Source organism: Neopsephotus bourkii, unplaced genomic scaffold, assembly GCF_033783945.1.
Source record: "Neopsephotus bourkii isolate Nb327-2 ecotype Australia unplaced genomic scaffold, CSIRO-AGI_Nbou_v1 NB_855, whole genome shotgun sequence".
NCBI lineage: Eukaryota > Metazoa > Chordata > Aves > Psittaciformes > Psittacidae > Neopsephotus > Neopsephotus bourkii.
Window position 1 is genome coordinate 1,244,872 of NW_026901351.1, and position 12,530 is coordinate 1,257,401.

At 36.9% G+C, this 12,530-nt stretch overlaps 1 long non-coding RNA gene across 1 annotated transcript; it reads right to left on the reverse strand.

Moving 5' to 3' along the window:
* Window positions 1-1,124: 1,124 nt before the first annotated feature.
* Window positions 1,125-10,345, reverse strand: LOC133213893 (uncharacterized). The gene is made up of 2 exons (XR_009725926.1): window positions 9,403-10,345; window positions 1,125-1,621 (listed from the first exon to the last, which is right to left on the reverse strand). It is a non-coding gene; the product is annotated as an uncharacterized LOC133213893 (long non-coding RNA).
* Between the last annotated feature and the right edge of the window lie 2,185 nt (window positions 10,346-12,530).

Below are 12,530 nucleotides of genomic sequence, written 5' to 3' on the forward strand. Positions count from 1 at the left end.
ATATTTCTTTTAAGGAAGGTCAAGACTTTTAGAATTGAAATGTATCTTGTCCTTTTTGGAGAGGAAATACATTGAGCCTTTTACTATATAATTTTTGCTCTTACCAGTTTGAAAGAATACAACCATAGTGAAGATGATTGTATGTGTCAAACTAAATTATATGACTCTTCCTTGTACATAGACTAGCTCTGAATCTTTTCACTCAAAGTGATAGTTTCCTCTGTGGGAAACAACAAGCCATCTTGTTTGTTATAAACTACAAATCAAATTGCCTTGCTCTAGCCAGATTTCAGAATCACTTAGCTGCTTTTCAAAATTGTAGCCGTATTCCTTTTTCCAGATTTATCAAAATCCCAGCCCTTAATATTAGTACTAATCCATTCTCTGCTGTAAGGGTGAGTAGGCACAGTGAAGTCACATGCCCTGTTACACCGTTTAATGTCTGCTGACATGAGGCCTAATATAAAATAAGACAGAGAGGCATTTCATGCCATTCAACTGTATTGATGTATTTAAATGAGGGGATTTGCTTGATGTCACTTTGGACGTCTGCAAGTTACATATGTAGCCTGAGCCATAGGTCTGGGTGTCCTGCCTTGGTATTCCCTGGAGGAAACTGGCAGATGACATTTCTTCTGGAACTAGTGACTTACAGCTCATAGATTGAGATAAAATTAATCTTCTAGGGGTAAGGTATTCATTAATTAGGAAAGTGACTTCAGCTAAAAGCTAATCTTTAAATAGTGAATATTTCATGAGATAAATCATATTCTCCATGGCAAGCTTTGAAGGCAGAAGCTGTGCAAGAATTATTTTCTATTAAGAAAATGTTGAGGGGGTTGTGATCACAGAGCACCATAGTTTAACTTGGAACATAGCTCTCATGGAACATTTGCATTTTTTGTCACTGACCATGGCATTGACTTTAATATTTTTGGATTTTAACATCTGCTTTCTGAAATAAGAACACCATCTGTAAAAATAGTTTATGATAATTTCATTTATGTACTATTCAAGTAATTTTATACTTCTATTGTGACCTTTCAGGAGATAGGGATGTAGAAGTAAATAAGGTTGCATAGCACCTTTACAAAGAATTTCAAAATATCAAAGAGGAAAAACAGAACTATTATAAACATTTATTTCAAACTCTTGAAAGTTTAGTTATAACATTTTGATGGGCTGCTTCATGGTCATACTTGAGGGCTGGCTTCTTCCTATCGCTTTTTTGCCAGTGTTGCACAGTTCCCTGTCTTCTGTGCTGAGGACAAGCTATGCAGACAGGCATAGCAAGTCTACTGTACTTTTGACCTGCTGGTTGCCTTTGTTTCCTGTCTACTTGCATTAATATTGGATCATTTGCAGAAGTCATCATGTACAATAAAATAAAGTCAATCTCATAGCATAGCTTCTGCCTGTGATTAAATGGAATAATTAAAAAACATTTCTCCTTCATTCTTCTATGTAGTTTTTGCATGCAGGAGAAGTTGAATAAATATAAAAAGAAGAACAGCACCATAGGTCTCTCTGTTGTAGGTCATCTGGCTTTCAGTTTCTGAAGTTGGCCTCTTGGGAAGGTCTGATGTCTTCCAGCGGAAGGCAGGAGGAAATGAAAACAACCCTGTGGAAAAAGAAAAGAGGAATACAACACTGTGGAAAAAGAAAAGAGGAATATTTTTCCTTCCTTGTGGGATTATATTCCCTTAGGGCTCAGCAGAAGTCTGTACTGCATGCTGAATATGCAGTGGAGGGTTCTGCTATTGCTAATTCTGTGGTAATGACCCAGCAAGATAAAAAAACTAATAGGCTGCCCATGGGTTTAAAATAGTCTTCTAAAAACACATTTTAAAAATAAATGTATTCCAGAAGATGGACTGGAAAGAGAATTTTTTTTTTATATTCTAATTGGAAAAATTCTTGTACATTAAAATTGATGTGAGGTTCTCTACTGAATTCAGTTCGAGTAGACTTTAAAGAAACAGTTCTTGGGAGCTGTGCAGGAAGTGGCCAGCACCAAAGCAGAAGCAGGTCTGTGACACATCCAGATATGTGTGGAGTATTCATGTCACATTACATGTGACAGGTCCTAATGAATAGCTACTGAATAATGAATGCTCACATAATTGTATTTGTCAGCTTCATTACATATTAATGCAGTAAAGTTTTGCTAGTATTTCTACCTAAAACCTTGATATTGAGAGATCTTTCTCAGAAAGTCATCCCAAGAAATATCAGCAGCACCATCTTTTTCAGCAGTTTCTGTCTACTTTTGTTATGTTTAGCTGTTACAGCTTCTTCACCAGCTTTACATTCCTTCTGTGTGTTGTTTTCACTACAAAGCCATATGTTTCTTGTAAATGCTTCTGTTAACTTTTTCTTGATGCTGTCTTCCTATGGTTTCCATGTGGCAGCACACAGACTATTGCCTCTTCTTTTTCACCTTTCAGTACCTTTCCTTATTTCTACAGTCTTCTGCCTGCACTCTCTAAAGGTGTTTTCTGTTCCTTTTTCCTCTGTAGACCTCACTCTCCATGAGCTTTTATTGTGTAAGACGTTGTGTGCAATAAAAGTGCTAATTATGGTTGGCTAAATACAATCCACTGCATGTGGAATTTCTGCAGAAAAGATAGATAGGCTAAGCAATGGCTGACTTTAAAGCATAGAAAATCATATGTTTAATAGTTAAATGATTGGCACTGAAACAAATGCTTTGTCTGGATGTGTGTGCAGGCATCGTTTTCTTAGAAAGTATTTGAGACTTACAAACATAAAGGAAGTGGCAATTCTCTCCAAGATTTTATTCTGTAAAGGTTCAGAGTTCTCCATTGCAATACCAAAATTAATCTGTGAAGACTGTAAGCCCATTTGTTCATCAATTATGGACAAAATAAATGATAACAAAAAAAGTAGTCAAACCTGAAGATTTCTTTTTTTTTTCCACCATTCAGCCCACAGTTTTTTCAGGGTGGCACAAGTGCAAGGTAATACTTTGTAATGTATCAGAGCAAATTTAGATTTGGCCCAAAGGAGCAAGTGACAGGATTTTATAACTTCAGCGGCTTGTTAAACAAGAGATCATATTTTCAGAAGGCTTCATCTGCCCTCACTCAAGATCTCTCAAGAAAAATCTCAAATTACCTAATTTTTCTAATTTTATTGGTCACATTCATACAATATTTTGATTTTGAACTGAACTACCAGGTGCAATAGGAGGTGAAACACTTTAAAGGCATCTTAATAAGTTACTACATAGAAGGCTAAAAATCAGGTATAATGTCAAAAAGGAGAACTTCATGCTTCATGATCTGCACGTGTAAACTTTTCTTGTGCATTCTGAATGTCAGATGAGGTATTTCTTTTCACAAGGTGACCTGGACCTATAGGCAGATGATCCTTTCACATTTAAGCAACAAAACTTTCAGATGATATTATTATGTTCAATTTATCCTAATGTTTAAATGTCTGTTCCTGAAAGCTAGAAGATTACTATTAATGAATATATTTAAAATGAATCTTTACAAATACACCTATGTTTCATAAATTCATTTGCTATGTCATTAATCTGTGTTATTTGCAATCACAAAGCTTGATTGCTCATTGTCTTCCCAGTTAAACAAATGAATACAATTAGTTTTTAATTTGAACCAATCTAATATTTTGTTTTAAATAACAGCTTTTTGATCTCTGAATACATTCATAGCATGCTAACAAAAAGAAAACTGTTACTTTACAAAAATGAAATGTGGTTAGATTTTCTCATATGGATGTAATAAAGAACACTTCTGGTGGCTTGACATTGCACAGCTGAATAGTTTTGACAGGGAAAATAACTATAGTTTAGTCTGAGCTTTGGCAGAACTACAAGTTATTAAATACTTTAAGTAATCCAGTAAGTGAAACTTTGTTATAAGCAGGTTGCTTCAAAGTATATTATCTCCATAGTTACAGACATTTTCATTATATTAGCCTTTTTTTCTTTTTTGGATGTATTGCCTAATTCTTTATTTTTATGATGTTTCTGGGACTGATTGTTTCCTTTTGGAAGTTTTCTTTTTTTCCTAGTTCTCTTCTTGTTTCTTACAAGTAGGTTGAACCTCTTCTGAAAAATAAAACAGAATGTTTGGGTAAAAATTAAAAGTTCAGAGATGCTGTTCAAATCAACTATACTTAAAATAACTTTTTTCTCAATATTGAGTTTTATCTAGGTCTTTCATTTCCTTATTCTGCAAAAATAATACTGCATCACTGTGCATATGTAATTTTGATTATCCTTTGGGCTTCCACTTCCACTTTAATGAGAGTTTATCAGTCTTAATGCACTTCTCTTCTGCTGCCTCTAAGTGCAGATGAGGAAATCAGGACACCTGTGTGGGAGCACATGGCACACAGTGCAGGCACACTGGGATGCCCGAGGGAGTTAGAAACAGGAGAGCTCTGACACCGCTACAGGAAAGACTCCAGCGCTGCACGCCAGCACAGCTGTACTGCTTCCAGGATCTCAGGTAACATCTCTGCTGAGAGTCCTGTGGTGTACTGCATCTGTGTTCTGTGGTCCAACCAGCTGGCCAAGCTCAGATGGGGACTCTGAGTTGGGACAAGGACATCATCTCCACACTTGCAAACTCCACTTCCTCATTGAGGAGACTGCCTCTGCTGCATTCCTTCTGACTTACAAACTACCTGAGCTGAAGGTCACTGAAGCACATTGAAAGGGAACTTACTGAGTATGAGCAGATTTAATTCAGGCCTGGTGCAGAGGTCTGACTCAGTAAATATGCTTTAGAGGAGGTCTCAGTTGGGTGAGCTCTACTGGTGCTCCAGGGTCACATTCTCAGGGTTTGCAACAAATGCCTTTACACTTTATAGAGGGAAAAGTGAAAATCCAAAAAGAGGAAAGGATTAACAGATGGGAATACCCAGCCAAAGGAGGAGAAATCTATGAGTGAAGGTGAGAGAAATGTAGCTGTTGTATATAGGTGATAAGTGTAATATTAAATTTGAAATGCCTCAATCATGGTACCAATATGTTCTACAAAGTCCTTCCAGACATGTCTGTGCTTCCTTAGATAAAGTTATTGTAATTAATGTCTCTATCTAGTGATGATCAATTGGTGAACTTGATATTGAAGTTATGAATTTATTCAATGGACATTTTTTTGTCTGGTAATTGCAGTTATTTTATTTCTGTTATGCAGAAATGTGATTTGAAGTGGCATTGAAGGTAAAACAAGCAAAAGGTGAGGAATGATCATCTTAGTATTCCAGCAGTGTTAGGTGAAAAGTGGGAAACTGACTGGAGGGTGATGGAATAATTTTCCAGAATGTGATTATTTTTCAGACAAAAAAAAAATTAAGTTACCCCACTCAGTATTTTGTTCATGTTTCATAGAATCTGCTTTGATTTATACTGCATATAAATACCATCTTTAAAACTAGTAATGGAATAAATTTTTAATGAGAGTGTATGCAGTGAAATAACCAGTGCTGAAACTCTTCCTGAAAGCAAATGAATTATTGTGAATCATATTATAAACGACAAGGTTTATATAAGGTCATTCTATATCACATTACAAAATAATGTACAAGTGAAGTCATTCTGGCAGTTACTTATGATGAGAGATTTGCTTCTTGAGCTTTATTAGTTTTTAACATTACCCACATTACCAGGGATGCAACACAGGCACTTTTCAAATATTTCTATGGGACAGATAATTTTAACCTTTTATTCACTGGAACAATAAGATATCTTTTGTAGACTGTTCTGTATAAGCCTAACATAAGAATTCTGTGTGAGAGACCATGCAGTTTTATACAAACAATCTTTTGGGACTTACAAATAGTTCTTCTTTTTTTTTTATTTATTTCCTTTTTTATATTATTGTGGACATAATATAAAGTTATTGTTTTTTCTTTATATTCAAAAGGGAACAACATTAGGTATCCAGGGCTGAGCCAACAGTATCTTTATTATTTTGTAATTGTAATCATTTTGAAAAAATTAAGTACATAACAAGTAAAGGTGCAGAAACTTTTTCAAATACATCTACAGGGAGGAGAAAAAAAAATGACTGCTACTGCTGAGTTCAGGACAATATCCTTTATTAATTTAATGAGGAAGCTAAGCGTTGGTCACAGTACCACAAATATAAGGCTTGAATATTACAAAGGAAGGCATCACTTTATGTAGCTCTTCTGCTGGGTACAGGGTAGGTGATAAATTGTGGAACTGATTAGAAGCTGACACCTGAGATTTATAGCAGTCATAATCACAGCTGAGGTTTATAGCAGTCACGATCAGAGTTGAGGGTTGCTGATCTCAGTCACGCAGAGGATGGTGCAGGAAGGGAAGGTGAGCCTTTGTACTGAGCTGTGAGACTGGTGCCAGGTTACAAAGGTCAAATATTCAGTAGCGGTCTTTCCTTTTACAGCTGTATTCCATGTATGAAGGTTGTCTAAGAATTCAGCATAGACAGGGGAAAGGTAGAAATACATATTTTGCTGTGCTTTGATTTTGAATCTGTTTTATGTTTCTTTACCATAATGCTGGAGGAGCCTCAAGGAGTGCTGTATTCCCAGCTCAATAACTTAACAGAGCTGTGACCTAAGCATCCATACTGCAGTGTACACCTTGGGAAAAAAAGAGGAGAAATCAATTCTAGTGATCACAGTTGTTCTGAGTTTCCTGGTGGTGGTCTCAGACCCATTACCCTATTCTGATTTTAAAAATTACCAAATTCTGCAGGAATTTAAGTATTCTGTAGGAACTCTTCCATTCACTGAGTTAATTTCTGCTTATAAAAATACAACTCTTCAGAAAACATTATTCAATTTATGTCAATAATGAAGTGTATTGGATCTTGCTGAGGTGGAGTTAATTTCCCCCATAACAACCCTCATAACCCTGTGCTACCATAGCTGGTAGCAAGAAAGGTGTTGATAACACATCAGTTTTTCGGCTGCTGCTCAGCAGTGCTCATATAGCATCAAGGCTGTCCCTCCACCATTCCCTCCTCACCAGCAGGCTGAGGGTGGGCAAGAGCCTGGGAGAGGACACAGCCAGGAGGGCTGGCACAAATTGACCAAAGGGGTATTCCATACCAGATGATGTCTGCTCACAATAAAAGCTACGAGAAAAGAGGAGGAAGGGGGACATTTGTTATTTACCTTTGTCTTCTGGAACAACTGCTACGCACACTGAAGCCCTACTTCCCAGAACATCACCTGCTGAAGGGAAGCAGAGAATAAAATCTTTTCCCCCTTGCATCTGTATTAAACTGCCGTTATCTTGATCCACAAGAGTTTTTTTTCCATCTTGTTTTCTTCTCACCCTGTCCTGCTGCAAAGAGGAGTGATAGAACAGCTCGGTGGGCACCTTGCTTTCAGTCAAGGTCAACTCACACATCACGAGTCTAAAAATGTGTTTACCATGTTTAAAAGCTCCTACCCGTTTTCTCCCCAGACAAAACTCACTTAGTAAGAGGTACATCGGGCCTAGAGAAAAGAAATAAATATTTAAATCCTCAACTTGCAGGTACTAAAAATAGTGTTGTCACAGGTGGTATTTTTCTGAAGACCAACCAATAGGTTGGAATGTATAAATGCAGAATGGAGCAGAAAAAGGCTGCAAAGTCCTGTCTTCCTTTAAATTTGTAGCAAAACTCCATTAGTTCCAGCAGCATCTAAATTTCTTTTTGAGGCTCCTTGACAGTAGATCTGTTACCACACAGAAAATGGGTGTGTACCTGGAAATCTGGATGGTCTTGCTAAGGAAACAAGAGAGGATGTGTAGGCTTTTGTTCTGCATCATCCTGTAGGAGACCTTATGTCCACTGACAGCACAGGGATTCCTGTGGGACTAGCAGCTGGCTTTGAGACTTCTATTCATTGTTGGAAATGGAAGTACCATAAAAACCCCATATTCAGCATGCACCCTCCATTCTCCTGATGGGTTTACGATGGTATCATCGTGTAAAGATAAATCACATGTTCATATGGACCAGGACTAGCAATTTGTTTTAACTTAGCTCAGTGAGGCTCTATGATACATGATTGGTTTTCACATTACTGAAATATAAATATTTTGTCACAAGTAAAATAATTCTAGTGTCTTATAATGTTTAATTGCATGTGCGTTTGTGTTAGTTTCTTTAAAAATGGCAACATACAATCTGTAACATGGGTTGCAACTCTAAGCAGCACGACACAGCTTTGTGAAAATATTCAGCACTTGCACAGGTGGAAACCAGCAAAACTGTGAATCTTTATGCAATATGAATAAATGTTATAAACCCATATTTCCAATTAATTTAGATTTTATCCCACCAACGTGTTCATCAACGTGTTCTATAAACAGAGTTGGTATTCTACACTGATCTAACCTGTGACAATAGATTTACTCAAACTAATCCTTGCCCAATCTTACTGTAGAGCAATATGTGGGTAAAGCAGGGGGAAGAGAGAAAAGTGCATCTGTCTTCATGGCTCACGATTCCATTTGCTGTTACTGGGGCTAATGCCATTTACTATTATCTGCTAAAAGTTCTTTGACCTGCAGACCAGATCATGATTGCTAGTAAAACATCACAAACCACATTTGAAACAGTAAAAAATAAGTGAACAGAAAATGCCCCCATTGGGGGCAAATGAAACGTTTTCATGTTTTTGTTTTGTTTTGTTTTGTTTTTTAATTGATAAAACTGGACTGCTGCACAAAAGCTAATACTGAGTAGTATAATCATGTGAAAGAACTGCATATTTTAAGGAAAAAGTGTGTTCACTTAATTTCAATGTCTTAAAGCTTTCTGGATTTAAACTTTCTCAGGGGTTTACAGAAAAAAGTAATTTATGTAAAGAGGAAGGGATTCTTTGCACAAGTACAGCAGTAATAGCTGTGGTATGTACTTTTAGGTCTGCAAAATTACTTTTTCTGGAGAAAGCAGTTCATGAAGTTTCCACAGCTAAGGCCAATTTGCACAATCCAAGTAAATGTTCTGAGGTATTCTCTGAGGGCTAAAGTGCTGAATACACCCACCATACTTCCTTGACTGGCAGTGGTCATGGGAGCCCTGGGTCATAGGCACCCTCTCTTACATGTCCTCTGAAGTCATTTAACTTCTGAACCTTTCTTTATGCCCCATTATCACAGAATTATAATTAGTAGTAGTACTAGTTAATGAGATTTTATTGTTCAGTAACTCAAAGGCAAAATGCAGACTTATTTCCAGGGAATGAAAGGAAAACTTGCATTATCTTCAGGGTTGTGGTAAGATTTTACACAGTGGGTGTGGACCTTTTTTTGCAGGATTTTGCATTACGTTCCTCGCATTCAGTACACATGGGGAAAGGAGGGGACGTATACAACTTCTCTCTTCACCATATAACATTAAAATACAAAGAATATACCTCCTTTGTTTTTTGTGGTTTTGCATTAAGGGTGCAGCTTTGGCCCTCCATGTTGTCCAACAATCTGCTAAAACTTTCCAGCAGCTACATTTTTCAGTGAAGCCAAGTACAGTATGAGGTTTTCCAAAAGGTGAATGAAACAATCCATTGAAAATGTCAGTCAGAAGCCAGAACATAATTTTATTTATTTTTTTGATCCTTGTTCAGAATTCATATGATTAGCATGTGGCAAGCTGTAAAATGAAGTGGAACAAAAGCGCCTGAAATAAATTTCACCTTGACCTGATTTCCACTTGACTGAATTTGTTGTAGTAAACTGGTGACACATAGTGGATAAACAGTAACACATGTCTGCATTTGAAAAGGGAGAACAGATGGTAAACACACTGATATAAGGGCTGTTACACAAGAGCTCTGTGTATAATTCAGAAAGGTCAAGTCCCCTGAAAGCCGAAACAAGTTTGATAAGGGAAAGTGATTCATTGACAAGAAGGAGCCAAGTGGGCACAATTAAAGCAGATGAGGCTTCCCACTCCTCAGTGGGTTTTACTCATAAAAGGCATCTGGTCACATCTGTCTCTTTCTGTAAAACTAGTCAGAGGTGTTAGTCACAGGGATACTTGTTCTGAAAGGCGCTTCCTCAGAGGATACCACTCCCTAGTCCACTCGTTGAATTTATGCCACTCCTCTAAAAACTCCTCTTGTACAACAGTGAAATTCATGTTTCTTTATGGTTTGGAAAATATTTCTACCTTCCAAAGATTGATTTACTGGTTCTTGGCTTCTGCAATGTGGATTACCTTCTCCAGCTGGTGACTTTAGCTGACCGTGAGCACCACAATAGGTAAAGGAGTCAAAGCCAAGTTTGGGAAGGCAGCTGTCTTTGAATCTTTATTGTCTGTATATTCCGTTGGTGTGCAAGAAGTAGTACTGTCCTTATTTCACATATTGGGACTAAGTAACTCATCCAGTGGCTATCTGGGGTAGAGTAATGAGCAGAACAGAGACCTCCCAGGTCCTAAGTATATCCCTGCACACTGAACTGCTTTTTGTCAGAAACACAGTGGAAAGATTTGGTCAAGATGGACTTTAAAAAGAAAGGAGCTACTCAGCCTCACAGGCGGTTGAAGTATTCATGGCCAGTAAAAGAAAAGAGCAAGAAAAAAGGAAGATGAAAATCCAAATCACAGTTCATTAGCCACTGGTGGCAGTAGTGGTGGTGATAAACTCCTAGCCTGAGCTCCAGCAGTAACTCAAGAAATCTAAGTTAAAAAAAGCTATGTACATGAAAATATGATTAACTTTGCAAGGACCTGTGTTTTGTCTTGTAGTATAATTCTAGAATCTTAATTTTTACTGGTAAGAAATACACAAAAATATATCCAATAAGAGTGTCAGATTTTTAGTCATTTAGCAGAAAATAACTTCTGCAAATTATGAAGATTTTAGTTCTCAAAATTATTCAAAACTATTTAAATGTAATTAATGGTGTAATAGTTATTCATCTTTAAAGTTAGTTTCTACTGTTAAAAATATACTTAGAGAGTATTATTTGTAAACCATATTTTTCCAATCAATTCTTGGCAGGAGACTATAAATTTAAAATTGAAGTTGCTCTGTTTAAGGACTCGTAGAAAACAGAGATGGAGTGAAAAATTAGGTGCTGAAGCCAGGCATGTTGAATGTTCAGCTTGTATCTGTTTTCAAGAACTAACAATGCCAAAGCCATTTCACTTGTGACTTATTTAACAGCTGTCTGCAACTGGAGATCCAAATTTAGTTTCTTATCGTATCTTTTACTCAAGGGGCTACTTATCCCCTTAAACCAAAAGAAAGCCAAGCCAATATTTTTTCCCATAATACAAGATTTTCTTTTTAGCTGAGGCAGGGATCTTGCTGATATCCCTGCCAAACAAAACATCTCCCCACCAATGTATCTGAAATGTCTTTAGTGGCTACATCTTCAGTGCTAAGGGATTTGTGGCCTTGATATTTGCAGAGCCTAAGATGGGTAGAGGTGCTGTTCTGTTTTCCTCCCCAGTTACTCAAATGGTGGAAAAAGTTCTTTCCAACTACCCCACACCTTGATCCCTGGCCTCTATTTGGCATATCCCCATGCTGACTTTTGCATATGACCTGGGGGACCTCAGAGAAGGTCAAAGTACTCGGAATATGTCACAGCTCTGTACTTCCTGGGGAATTTTCAGAGGGAAATTAAAATGTGCCTCTCTGTGCAGTCCTCATGCTACAGCCAGCCTGTTTCCCCTGTGCACCTGCATAATTTTTTAGTTTAGCTTCATCAATAGGCAGTCCAGCTCATGTACTCTGAATCCAATCTGCTCTGCGAACAAAACACAAAAAATTGTATGAGTAATTTTAAAAGTGCCTTCCTAATCTAAACTGAACTAGATAAACTGACTATTTGACTATATGAATATCAAACTGCTTATTTGCAATTCTTTGGTTGAAATTCATTTTTACAGAGAATGTGTTAAATGAAAAAAAAATCAATACAAATCTAAGTCTGTTTCTGAAGGATCTGGGACACAAGAAATACTGTTTTGTTGGTTGTTATGTATGTGAAAAATCAAATCATTGTCATAAAAAAATCACTTAGCATGTCTTAAAAATCCAAACGTCTTTTTCTCACTCACCTGGGCGATCCAGGCAAATATTTAGACTGTTAATGTATAAATTACACAGCTTTAATATTAACTCTAAAACCAGTTGCTAAAAACTGGCCACCTGAGAATCACATAAGCATTTTTTTACAAGGAAGAAATGAAATACATTTAAGCCCTCCAAAACGGAAACATTTGCTTCAAGATGAGTGTATACAGAAGAGATTGCTTCTAAATTAGAAAATACAGAGGGTTCCTGAAATCAGACATGTATTTAATAATTATAATATGATGTCATATTTCTGTAACAGCATATTAACTTGAACATATTATTACAGCCATACCATTATTCTGTGAACCTGGAAATATACTGTGGATTTTTTCTTTTTTCACAAAGTGACATTTAAGAGATTTAAGACATTTAAGATCACTGAGGTTATCTGAGTGCGGCTCTTTCAGAACCACTTATTAGTTCTGTCTTTAAAGGTCACCAATAAAGGGTAAAGT